Consider the following 12,628-nt stretch of genomic DNA (forward strand, 5'->3'; position numbering starts at 1 on the left):
AACAATTTAAACGTTCATTTCTTCAGTCACAGTAGCCACATTCCAAGTGCTCATCAGCTAGTGAACAACACAGTGGCTCCCATATTGTACAGACTGACTTTAGAGCCCATAGACATAACCTCTGTGCTCTCCCGCCTCACAAAGTATATTAAATGTGTACAGAACTTTAACTTAATTCTCTGTTCTTCTATTTTCATTATTTAACAGAGTCACAGTTTATTTCATCATGCAAGCCCTGCAGGGCCCTTGGGAGAAGCAAAGAGAGGGTAGTGCAGTGGGGAAGCTCAGAGCACAGGCTCTGGTCAGACGGCTCAGCTCGACCCATCACTTCTTAGCACTTCTCGGGTGACAATCAACATATTTCCTGACCTCCTGAAGCCCCAATTTATCCTTAAAGTAGGGCAATAACACCTCTGAGGATTAAATGAAGCCATTCACATAAAGGGCCTGGCCCAGTGCTTGGCACGTAATTCATGCTAAATAAATGTCAGTCATTGTTTGGTAACTAGAGAAAATTTAACACGCCACCAAAAATGTTTAATAGTACCTCATTTTACGATGCCCATTTGCTTCCTGGAGAGAGGCCTTGTTCCCTCAGCGACGTGGCCCAATGTCACCCTCTAGTGCCAGAAACCTTGAACAGCAGGCAGCACATACCAAACCTCCAGAACACCAAACCTCAGAAAAGATGCCTTCATTACTTCAACTTCAGATGCTGGTTGGCTCCAGGTCCCCCAGGCCCTGGCCCTGTTCAACAGTATGCTGGCTTTTAGGCCAGTGCTTCTCAAACTTTAATGTCCTTTCTTACCACTTGCCAGCTAGTCTTGTGAAGAACAGTTGACTCACTAAGTATGAAGTGGAACCTGAGAGTCTATGTTTCTTTTTTTTTTTTTTTAAAGATTTTATTTATTTATTCATGAGAGACACAGAGAGAAAGAAAGAGGCAGAGACACAGGCAGAGGGAGAAGCAGGCTCCATGCAGGGAGCCCGACATGGGACTCAATCCTGGGTCTCCAGGATCATGCCCTGAAGGTGGCGCTAAACCGCTGAGCCCCCCGGGCTGCCCAGAGTCTGTTTCTAAGCAGATTCTGATTCCAACGTTGCTGCCCCATAAACTCCTCTCTGTGTAGCAACATTTCTGGAAATTCTATTTCACATTCCAACTTTTTTTCAAAAGTAACCTCCAAAGTGTTCGACTAAAAAACTACAGGAATAAACTAAAAATTGTCTTCTTCTCCTGTAGGCCTGTGCAAGGGGAAAAGCCTTAAATGAATACGGAAGCTGAGAAACACCTGAATTTTAAGGATGGCTTCTAAGAACTATGCTCTTAGCAAGAGAAGATGGGGGTGGATGGACCCCAGGGCAATGCTTATTCTATTCCTTTGACTTCAGAATGTAATTCAAGATCATGTATTATTCTAACTGGAAATCTATGAATTAATGATGACTAAATGAGTTACTCTGTGTTCATAGTTCGAGGCCCAGGGTAACTTGGAGTAGATAATGACATAGTGCTGGGATCACTGGACCAGCAGTGGAAATTAAGTCAGAAGTCACTGATCAGTGGTCTTCCCAGTGCCATATTCAAGAGACATTGGAAGGTTAACATTTGGAAGATGTCATGATCTCTTGTTATTTCATATTTGGTAAAATAGATATAAGGATAACTGCTATATTTCTGCAAATGTTAAATAAGGTAACATTGTGAAAGTGTCTCAAAAATAGTGTTCCACACATATAGATGTAATTCATTTGAAGTCTGGCAGACAAAATTGGCCATTATCTCTTTGGCATAATAGACAACACCGTTTGGTTCTTCTGTCTGGTAAGGAGAAAAGGGGGAAGGGAGATTGGGGTTTCCTTAAATGTGTCTATTTCTTTGAAAACCTTATTAGGGTTACAATGACTTAATTACTACAAATTTCTAGGTATTTGTGTTGCCTCCCACAAGTGACTGCCAAATTCATGATAATATTTATTCTCATCTTGTTTTCAAACATTTATTTCCGATGATGAGTTTAATACACCATGATACAGTCATATTTTGTTGGTAAGTTTGCTCATTGTCTAGCCAGACTCACTATGTTACCAACTTTGGTAAAAACAAAGTCCACAGGATTTTTCAAAGGCATGCTGAGTATCAAACATGGCAATCACATGGGGGGCCTATAGCATTTATCTCAAAGTGCCGTGATATCATTCTGGACATGAGTTCACATTTTTTTTACCTACTTTCAACCCCTGTTCCCACCAAAGATGTATGTGCAGACTGGCCTCTGTACTTCCTTGTTTCTTCGTAAGAAATGATTTGATTTGTTCCTGTTGGCTTCTTAGAAGCTTGTTTTAAAGTGTTTTGCTCCCACTTGTTCTGACTTAGGATCTCATATTAATGTGCTCCCCCTAATTGATCCCATCTACAACATGAGAAATCAACAAAACATTCATATCAATGTATTGTACTTACTACAACATAAAATGAGAAAGAAGTTTGATTACCAAAGTTTTAGAAAAAGAACCAAAAACTGTTGTGCCCAAGATTGCGAATCCGAGAAACCACCAAGGAGCCGACACCAATGCAAGTGCATGAAGGTTTATTTACAAGCTCGAGCTTGGGTCCAAGTGTACCCAACGCAGCGGAGCAGGGACTTGGACCCCGAGACTAAGAGGGGTAGCAGCTTTATAGGGGCCAGTTGCCAATGAGATTGTATCATACGCAGAAAGTTGCACAGTCATGTCGGTTCACACGCAGGTGGCCGATTGAATTACATTTTACCCTATAGTATCCATTTGAGCTGGCCTATTATTTTGGCCAGAATCGGTGGGCAGTTTTGGTGGGCACAAGCGGGGGCGGGGCGGGGGGGTTTACATTGTTATGAGCCGATTTCCGATTTGGGTGTGCCTAGCAGCTTGACTAGGGTGGGGCAGCGCCTTAAGCAATAAGCAAGTCATGGGGTGGGTAATACAGGAGGTGGCAGGTGCAGCACAAAATGGAGTTAGTACTGTTCTGCTTGTCCAGGGGTAGGGGATTTTTGTTAAATTTCCTGGGTCCCACAAAACAATATAAACCCAGCCCTGCATCTCTATAATGAGAGAAAATCAAAGAAAGAAGGTACAAGAGATGAAGGGAAAGAAGAAGGAGAAAAAAGAATGAAGGAGAGAGAGGGGAAGAAATTGGGAGGTTTCTTTGCTATACGCTTTCTCTTGCTTTTTTTTATAAGTATTTTTTTGCTTTTTATTTATTCATGAGAAGCACAGAAAGGGGCAGAGACACAGGCAGGGGGAGAAGTAGGCTCCCCGTGGGGAGCCTGATGTGGGACTCAATCCCAGGATCCTGGGATCACAACCTGAGCCAAAGGGCAGATGCTTGACCACTGAGCCACCCAGGTGCCTCTTTCTTTCACATTTATATAAAACAACTAGACATTAGGGCCAGAAAACACTGATTTAATCACATGATGGTGTTAAGAACATTTACAACAATGCACCAATTGATAAATAGTTACTGAAGAGCAGTCCAGGCCCTGTTGGGAAGACAAAGGTGTAGAGGGCAAGTTCTTCTTTCTCAAAATGCTGAGAGACTGTGGGAGAAGGGAAAATATGCAGACTTAAAAGATAATATTATTTGTATCTCAAAGTACTTACCTGGCAAAGCAAATTTTTAGGCTTAAATCCAACCCACTTCGATTATTCGCCTGTGTTTGGGGCCTGAGTGAAGAGAGAAGGGTGAGATCTTGTGTTACAATTAAAATTCCAGATGAGATTTTTCACTCAGTCCATTAAATGAACTCATCATTTGTCACCCTGGGCACCATGGAGATTCCCTGCTCTTCCCATTTGCCTATATCCAGACTGACCAGACCCTCAGGCCAGCCAATCTTCCCACCATCACCGTAAGTGTCATAAGCTCCTGCTTTCAGCCTCTTTGATCAGCCTGTCAATTCAACTCCACCTCAGGATGGATACTCTTCCTTTCATTATTGCGTTTATGAGCTACCTCACTAGAAGCAGAGACAGCCACGACATGTACATGCCCAGATTCAGAAAAGTTTACTCACAGGCAGGCAGCCTGGGCCAATATAAATGTGGCATTGTCAGACTGCTACAAACACAATATATTTAGTTAATGTTTCTATGAAGTTAAATTTCCTAACAAAAAGATACCACCTGAACATCACAATAAAAGTGAAACAAGATTATGGAACTTTTTGATATTAAAACTTCATACTACCAGTCTTTCTTCATTATCTAATTTGCTTCTCTACTCAGTAGGGAAGAGAAACAGCAAGGCTAATATTTGCAAGGAATTCTTATCTGAAAACCACCATGTGAAGATACATCATTACTCTTCCTTTAGGAGACAAAGTGCATTTCACATACGAAAAAAAAAAGCAGCTTTTGAGATCCCCCCCCAAAAAAAGTCTACTTGGAACACTTTGATTGAATCTATTCAACCTCAATTCTACTTGTCCCCAAATTCCTTTCCAAGCAATTTAACAAAAACACTTGTAGCATGTGTAGTGAAAGTAGAGCTAATTAAGGGAAAAAACTTAAAGGGAGCCCAAACTGTTCAGGAAATAGCTCCTTACCCAGATATAAAACATTATATGGAAAGCTAATGAGTAGCCAAACGTCTCACTATCTGACTAGGTAAAATGCGATCCAGTGATCAGTCAGTGGAGTATCTGCAGCAGAGAACTCCCTTGATGTACCCACTGGCCTGCCTCGGGGGCTCGGGGGGCTACAGGAAAGACTAGACAGGGCAGCAGACCAGAGGGAAGGAAGGTCCTTGCTGGCACAGCCTGCATTTCTGCAATGTGGGGCTGGGTGGTGGGCTTCGAGGACAGGAAGGCCCAGAAACGCAGGGCATGTCAGAATGTCTGTGTCTTCCGAATAGGAACTAAACCACTGGAGGAATGTTGACTTGGGAGGAAGAAGGGGGTAGGGCAGGCTTCTCACCCTGCTGTATGGTTATTGTTGCGTTCTTTTTTTTTTTTTAAGATTTTATTTATTTATTCATAAAGATGCAGAGAGAGAGAGAGAGAGAGAGAGGCAGAGACACAGGCAGAGGGAGAAGCCGGCTCCATGCAGGGAGCGTGACGTGGGACTCGATCCAGGGTCCCCAGGATCACGCCCTGGTCTGCAGGCGGCGCTAAACCGCTGAGCCACCGGGGCTGCCCTATTGTTGCGTTCTTTAGAGACTCTGTGGGTCAAGGGGAAAGATATTGCACAAATTCTGTGTTTTTAACAAAATTGAGTTAAAGCATCGGTTTATCCTGGCTTTGGGGCATTCATTCAAAATTCCATTAAACAATAACTGCACACTCACTTTGGGCTCTGTACAAAGACAGACAAAGATCCAAGCCTGGAAGAACTTTCCTACTAAGGAGGGAGACATAGTAGAGAAATTCACAATAGACAGTGAATTTCAGAGTGATTTGTTATATATTGTAACAAATGGCATTGTGGCTGGCTGTATCTTCCAAGGTGGCCCAACAAGATCTCCTATCCCACGTGCCTTCCTGGGGTCAGCTCGCATGGAGACATAAGACTTATTGCCCTGATCTTGAACCGGGGCCAATAAGAAGTAGAAGTGAAGCTGCAAGCCCTTCAGTATCACCACGTCATAAAAGGTCATGCAAGTTGCACTTTGCTCACAGGAACACTTCCCTTTTGAAGCCTCAACCATGATGTAAGCAGCTGGATTACCCTGAGGCCACTATGCTATGAAGCAGCTAAAACTAGCCTGCCTGGAGAGACCTTGAGATTACATGAAGGAGAGTGCTGCCCAGCCGAGCCCACGCTCCTGGCCCCCGTGCTGTTCCAGCTCCGGTCACTTCCTAACTGCAATTGCATGAGACACTCTGAACAGAAGCCACTCAGCCAAGCCTTTCTCAATCCCTGTCCCAAAGAAACTTAGAGATACATTAATAGAATGATTGCTTTTGCTTTAAGCCTCTAAGTTTCGGAGTGATTTGTTGTACAGTAGTTGATAAATAAAGCAGTTAAAAGGAAATGAACGGGGTGATGGCAGAGAGTAGTGGGAAGTGAGAGCTACCTGAAATGGAGAGGTCACCGAAATCACGTCTCAAGAGGAGGATGTGAAGCATCTGGAAAAGGCCATCCAGACAGAAGCAACACCCAAGATCTTGAAGGAGGAAAAGACCAGTCGTGGTCAGGGGGGTCAGTGTGGTGAAGTATTGGAAGCAAAAGGAAGAATGAGTTGCATGTAGTTAGGAGACAATCATATAAGGTCTTGTAGGCACCTGAGAAGCAGTATGGGTTTTTAAGTGCGTTGAAAAGCCTTTGGGTGATTTGAAGCCACTAACTAACACCAGTCCAAACCATTACTACAGACGCCTTAGTTCCAAGGCTCTCCCTCCAGGCCACATGTCCCAAAAATGGGCCTCGATATCCTATGGAAACTGAAGTTGACTGACATCAATAAACAATACATCCACCATCTCAATCAGCAGTGTCTGCTCATAATGCAATGGCAGATGTCTCTTTTATCTCAGAGACTGGCACCCTATGTTCTATACAGGGTTTCCTGCTGACCAAGATGTCCAGTTTCAAACCCTCTCAACTGTGCATAATCTTCATACTTATTTCCAGACAAGGAATTTCCCTTGTCCAATTTTTTGCATTTCCCTGCAGACCCTACTACTGAGTAGAGACTTGTTGAATGAATGACTTGCTAGAACAATGCAAAACCATTAAAGACACACCAAATGTTTGATTTAGTAGCCAACTCTGTGCATGCAATAAAATGCAGCCTGCAAACCCTGCTCTTAACCCTGCAAACTCCATCCTTAACTTATCTTGATGGGTTCTTCTGGATGAAGTCCTTTGTGCTAAGGGCCTTCAATAAATCTGCCTTGATTTCTGTTTTTGTGGAGTCTGTTTTTTAAATGGCATTTGGAATTTAGAGACATTCCCAGACATCAGAGTTCTGTGAGCAAAGAAGGGAGGTAGAGGGGGAGTGGGATGAGTTGGGCAGGGTGGACCGGGTGGTCAACTGGTTCTTATCATAACTGTTTAGTTTCATTTACATTTTTCTCTGGGTTTCTCAGGTCCAGGGCAGTGTTATTTGATGTTGAACACCTGCCTTCACACAGGGAGAGCTGCAGCTAGCCCTGCCAAGAGCAGCATCAACACTGCTGCTCCATAGAATTGTGTAACAGGGCTAAAAGATGGACACCCACAAGCTCCCATCTGCTTCATGGGATTCCGGTTCCAGAGGAGTCACCTTATCCATGATTATAGAAGAGAAGACTCTCTACTTGTGCTTTTAGTGCTTGTTGTAAAAGCAAGCTTGTCAGCACACTTAGGCTACTTGATTTTGTTCATTGATCATTTTTACAGATCTCAATTCACTCTTTAAGGAGACATGAGTGAAAGACAAGAAAAACCTAGACTACATTGTGCTACGCTGATTCTCAGGGAGTCCTTGGACATACTCTATCAGAGCTGTATTAAAACTGGAAGTTCTGCAACTCAGAGAGCTTTCCATTCTGAGAATCCAGAACAACTCACAGGTTACTAGATAATAACAGTTATACAGGAACCTCGAGAATGGCACTTCTCACATTTTCATTTCTGTACTAATTGCCTGGGCATCTTATAAAAGGCAGATTCAGATACAACGGGTCTTGAGTGGGACCCAAAACTCTAACAAGCTTCTAACAGCTTCCATGGGATGTCGATGCTATTGTCCAGAAGCACACTTGAGGTAGGAAGAGTCTAGACTCCAGATTCTAGTTTAGACTCCAGATTCTACAGCCCATGCCCCAGGACAGTGGTTCCCAAAGCATGGTCCCCAGACCAGCAGCATCACTGGGGAACTTATTAAAAATGCAAATTCACAGGCCTCACCTACTGGATCTGAAATTTCAGCAGCAAGGCTCCTCACTCAGTATGTTAGTGAGCACACAGGGGATTCTGATATACACAAAAGAGTGAGACCTAAGGCACTATCATGATTCCCTCACTCAAGGGGACATAAGAATTTTTAGCCCCTCTCTCAAAACTTTGATCTAATAATCAACAACTCTAGAATCAACAAGTTTGATGTATTTAACACAAATCTAGAGTTTAGAGTTGAAAATCATTTCAAAATGTTTCATCATCACCAGAATGCAATTTCCATATAAAAATCCTCAGCATTTTTCACATTTAAAAAGATTAATTGTTTAAAAATAATATGATCTCGGGACAAGTCCAAAATCCTGAAAGCCAGGCTCTTAATGCCCAAGTATAGATGCCAAGCCAAGGAGCACTGGAGTTCTTGGAATCTAGGCACATCTTTGAACATTTCTGGGGGCCTGGTGGTTATCCTTAGAGGGAGGTGAATAGATGGCTCAGGGATATCTCAGGTTGAAAAGTGGTGGACTTGAGTCATTTCTTTTACTCCAACGGAGTAGGCCAAATGTAGCAACCTCCTAAAATGATTGGCAGGATCAGTAGTCTAGCAAGAATTAGACCGCCCTCCTTGCGTAGGCTGGAAAAACATCTCTGACCCCAGACCTTGAGGCAAAATTTCCAGGGTTGCCAAGACCCTGTTAACTGTCTATCACCTCTGAGAGTGTGAAAGGGCAGGTTACCTCTCAGGTCACCAGAGAAGGTGAAATCTGGAGCCTGTCCAGGCCACAGGCCACCACCTGAGACACCCATGAATCAGGCTTAGAGCCTTCATACCTACTCTGATTTCAGCTTTCACAACTGGGATCACTTTGCAATTTCAGTTTTAAGAGTGATCTTGTGGAGAAATACATAAACCCCTCACCAATGCCTCCTCAACTGTAACTGTGGGAGCACAAGACCTTGCAGCAGAATAGTGCTGACTAACAGGATGTTAGGCTCCTACAGCCCGTTTTGGCCTCTGAAGCCCTCAAAGCACCAGCCCGCACGACCTCTCCACTCCTTCAAACAACTTCAGTGAAACAGAAACATCATGGTCTCCAATCCTCATCAGACGAGAGAGAAGAGAGTGTGTTTGCCCAGGCCTCATCGGAGCTTCTGACTGGGCTCAGGGCTCAGCGCACCAAGAGAGATTTGGGTGCCCAAGGGCGCTCTGGAAGAGGGGAATTAAAAAGAAAAAGGTCATCCTGAGAGGAAACAACTCTGCTTGTGATGTAAGCGACATTAATCACGAAACCAGCAGAATTCCCAGGCAACAGAAAGAGGGCAGGCTTCCGGAAATGTTGTTTTTGCGTCAGAATGTGTATTTTTCTCTCTTCATGTCCTGTGCTAGTCTTTCGACGGGGTTGGTGTTGGTTTGAGGGGAGCAGGGTTGAAGGGAGGTTCCAGCTCTCTCCATGTTGCTCAAATTCATCTTGTGATGTGCTGCCTGAGGGTCAGTGGCTAAGCTTACACTTAAGATCCTGATACTTGGTTTCCTGATGGTTCCCTATGAGTTTCCCAATACCACTTTTGTAATCCACATTTTATTTATGCAACAATTACAAAAATTTCCCCAAGGGGGTCATTGAGGATGTTATCAAAAGTACCTCAGGTTTTCTGAACTGATAAGTTAATATCTAAAGCTTTTTAGAATGCTGTGATTGCTTTTCTTTCTTTTCTTCTCTCTCTCCTTTCTTTCCTTTTTTTTTTTCTTTTTCTTCTTTTTCTTTTTCTTTCTGTCTCTGTCTCTTTCTCCCTCTCTCTTTCTTTCCTATTTTAAAATGTCAAAGACTTCCTGACATGCTTTGGCCATGGAAATGGAACATATTTTCTCATTAGGTTAATTAATGGCTCTGCTTGGGTGGCATAATTTGGTGTAAGTTTCCTTTTAGAATTCTGTCATAACTAAAAAGGATCTTATTTTTGTTATGTTTTGTGGTGTCTTTAAATTTTTATGACTTCTACTTTGTTTAGTCTGTGTGTAATCCTTCTTTTGAAACCTAATGTCCTAGAAAATTTACAGTTTTCTCTCAAAACTGGCACTTTTTACATTTTATAGTGATTCCTGTTTCTTTGGTTCTCACTAGAACTTCATTGAAGTCCTTAAGGTATAATTCGCAGCTCAGGGAATTTATGATTACATCGTCAAAGTCAACTCCCCAAATGCAATATATTAAATCTGACAAGATGCTGTTCATTAATCTTTGAAATACAGCCAGGTGTGATGTAGTGAAGGGAGCCTTCCAACTAGGAACAGCTGAGGAGCTCCAAACTGCCCCCCGCTGGGGAGGATTCCTTCCTGCTCCCTGCCAAGGCTGCCTGGGTGGGGAGGGAGCCCGCCAGATGCCTTCCTTGGCCAACCGCGGGGTTCCCTGGCTTTGCTGGTGTTCCTGCAGCCCTGCAGCGGCTCACTTCTCTGTGCCTTCATCCAGTCAACAAATATTTATTAGGAGCCCGCTTTGTGCCAGGCACGAGGTGGGCCTGGAAAGACCGTGGTTACCCACACAGAATCAACCTTTGCCTCATGGGCTCATGGCTTCGGGCCCAGCCCTACCAGCTATGAACAAAGGCCTCAGAGCTCCTTCAGTCGCTACCATGCACCCATGCGAAACACAGCACACCAGTTGAACGTGCAGCGTCGCTCCTGTCCCTGACACACGGCTTTGGTGCACACTGACTTCCATCCCCTGCCAGGGGGCCTGCAATACAACCTGATGAGCCAGCGCCCTGGCTGGGCTCTGCACATGGTACGGCAAGGGGGACAGCCAAAGCCACTTTGGGGGCAATCGGTGGCTAGATAAGCACTGTGCCTCTAGAACCGTGTGGAGGGGAACTCTAGATGAAAGGCAATGCTTCTTAGAGGAATCTGTGGACCCTTCTGCCTGCCCATAGGAAACGTGGCCAGCCAAATGCGGCATGGTATTCTGGTTTGGATTCTGAAAGAGAAAAAGGCCATGAGTGGAAAAAAGGTAAAATCCATACAAAGTCTGGAGTTCAGTTAATAACAACATGCCAATATCGATTTCTTAGTTTTGTGTAATGTGCATCGCAGTGTAGATGTAACACTGGGGAAACGGGGACAGATGTTTAGAAACTCATCACACTATCTTAGCAACTTTTCCACGATTCTAAGACTATGCCAAAATAATAGATTTGTTTTTTATTTTCATTTTTTTTTAAAGATGTATTTACTTGAGGGCAGCCTGGGTGGCTCAGCGGTTTAGCACCACCTTCAGCCCAGGGTATGATCCTGGAGACCCAGGATGGAATCCCATGTCGGGCTCCCTGCATGGAGCCTGCTTCTCCCTCTGCCTGTGTCTCTGTCTCTCTGTCTCTCTCTCTCTCTCTCTTTTTTCTCTCTCTCATGAATAAATAAATAAATAAAATATTTTTTAAAAATCTTAAAAAAAAAAAAAAGAAGATGTATTTACTTGAGCAGGAGAGCACACATGTGCACAAGGGGAGAAGGGCAGAGGGAGAGTTTCTTCAGGCAGACTCCCTGCCAAGTGTGGAGCCTGATGCAGGGCTTGATCCCATGGCCCTGAGATCATGACCTGAGCTGAAATCAAGAGTCAGATGCTCAACCAACTGAGCCACCCAGGTGGCCCAATAAGTTTATTTTTTAAATGTTTGTTTATGAAAAAGAATCCTTAAAATGAATAATAAGCTACTAAAAAAGAAGAGCACATAGTTGGTGTTAGGAAACCATCTAGCTCCCAGTGACAAAATACAAAGTTTTCTGAAGCTAAGGAGAAATATACGTAAAAACTCCAAACCTTGGAAACGGATGGTCTACGAAAGACAATACTCTGACTGGACTTTTCCCTCTCTCATGCTATTTTGAATTTGCTCTCATTGGTTTTAAGATCACCTTTCAAGGCTTGTGTAAAATGAACAAGTATGTAGTGGAATCTTACATTCCAGGTTAAAGAAGCAAGATTCTTACAATTTTATTTTTTAACTCTGAATTTACAATACTCGTTCTTTTATTCATTGCCACCTTCCCTAAATCTCTTTTCCTTTCTCTCTCTCTTTCTCTCTCTCTCTCTCTCTCTCACACACCCACACACACCCCAGAACATTGCTGAAACACAGTTAGCTCGTCCTTTCGTGTATGCACACATGCTCTTCATTTTCCTATATTTGCCTAGCCATGTAGAAATTTCTTTTTAAGTAACATAAGTATTTATGTGTGCAGATTGAAGATATTCCTGGCTTAGAATTACATTCAAAAAGACTTGGCTTGCAGCATCCAATAAATGATCCTTGTTTTTGTTAGACTTGTTACACGGTGGGGTAGTTACACAATATGTGCAGTACACACTCCCACTTAAATCTTTTCAAGGAGAATTTTCTCTTTCAAAATAGAATGGTGGTGATGAAGGCAATTTTTTTAGCTAGTTGCATGCTTGAAAAGATAATGGTTTTGTAAACCAAGTATAAACCTCTGAACAAACTGCTGGCTGCAATACAGTTTCCTCCAAGAGCAGAGACAGCCTTTCTTTTTCTTTTTTTTTTCTTTTTTTCCTAAGTAGGCTCCAATGCAGGGCCTGAACTCATGACCCTGAGATCAAGACCTGAACTGAGATCAAGAGTCAGGTGCTTAACCAACTGAGCCACCCAGGCTCTCCAGAGATAGCCTTTCAACATTCTAATGATGCCTTGTCTAAGATGAAAACTTCTCCCCATCAAGGGAAACAGATCATAGAATTAGACTGTTAGTGCTGGA

At 43.2% G+C, this 12,628-nt stretch overlaps 1 protein-coding gene across 4 annotated transcripts in view; it reads right to left on the bottom strand.

Annotated features, from left to right (window-relative positions):
• The window catches only part of ANAPC10 (anaphase promoting complex subunit 10), a 279,601-nt gene that overhangs the window by 27,284 nt on the left and 239,689 nt on the right, over nt 1–12,628 (bottom strand). For 3 of the 4 annotated variants that reach the window (XR_013350913.1, XR_013350912.1, XR_013350911.1), the window contains exon 7: nt 3,643–3,705. The gene's annotated coding sequence lies outside the window, so the exon portion shown is untranslated. Of the gene's footprint in view, nt 1–3,434; nt 3,579–3,642; nt 3,706–12,628 lie in introns of those variants that run through there. The other variant, XR_013350914.1, reaches the window with a different exon arrangement.

Source organism: Canis aureus, chromosome 13 (genome assembly GCF_053574225.1).
Source record: "Canis aureus isolate CA01 chromosome 13, VMU_Caureus_v.1.0, whole genome shotgun sequence".
In the NCBI taxonomy this organism is placed as follows: Eukaryota; Metazoa; Chordata; class Mammalia; order Carnivora; family Canidae; genus Canis; species Canis aureus.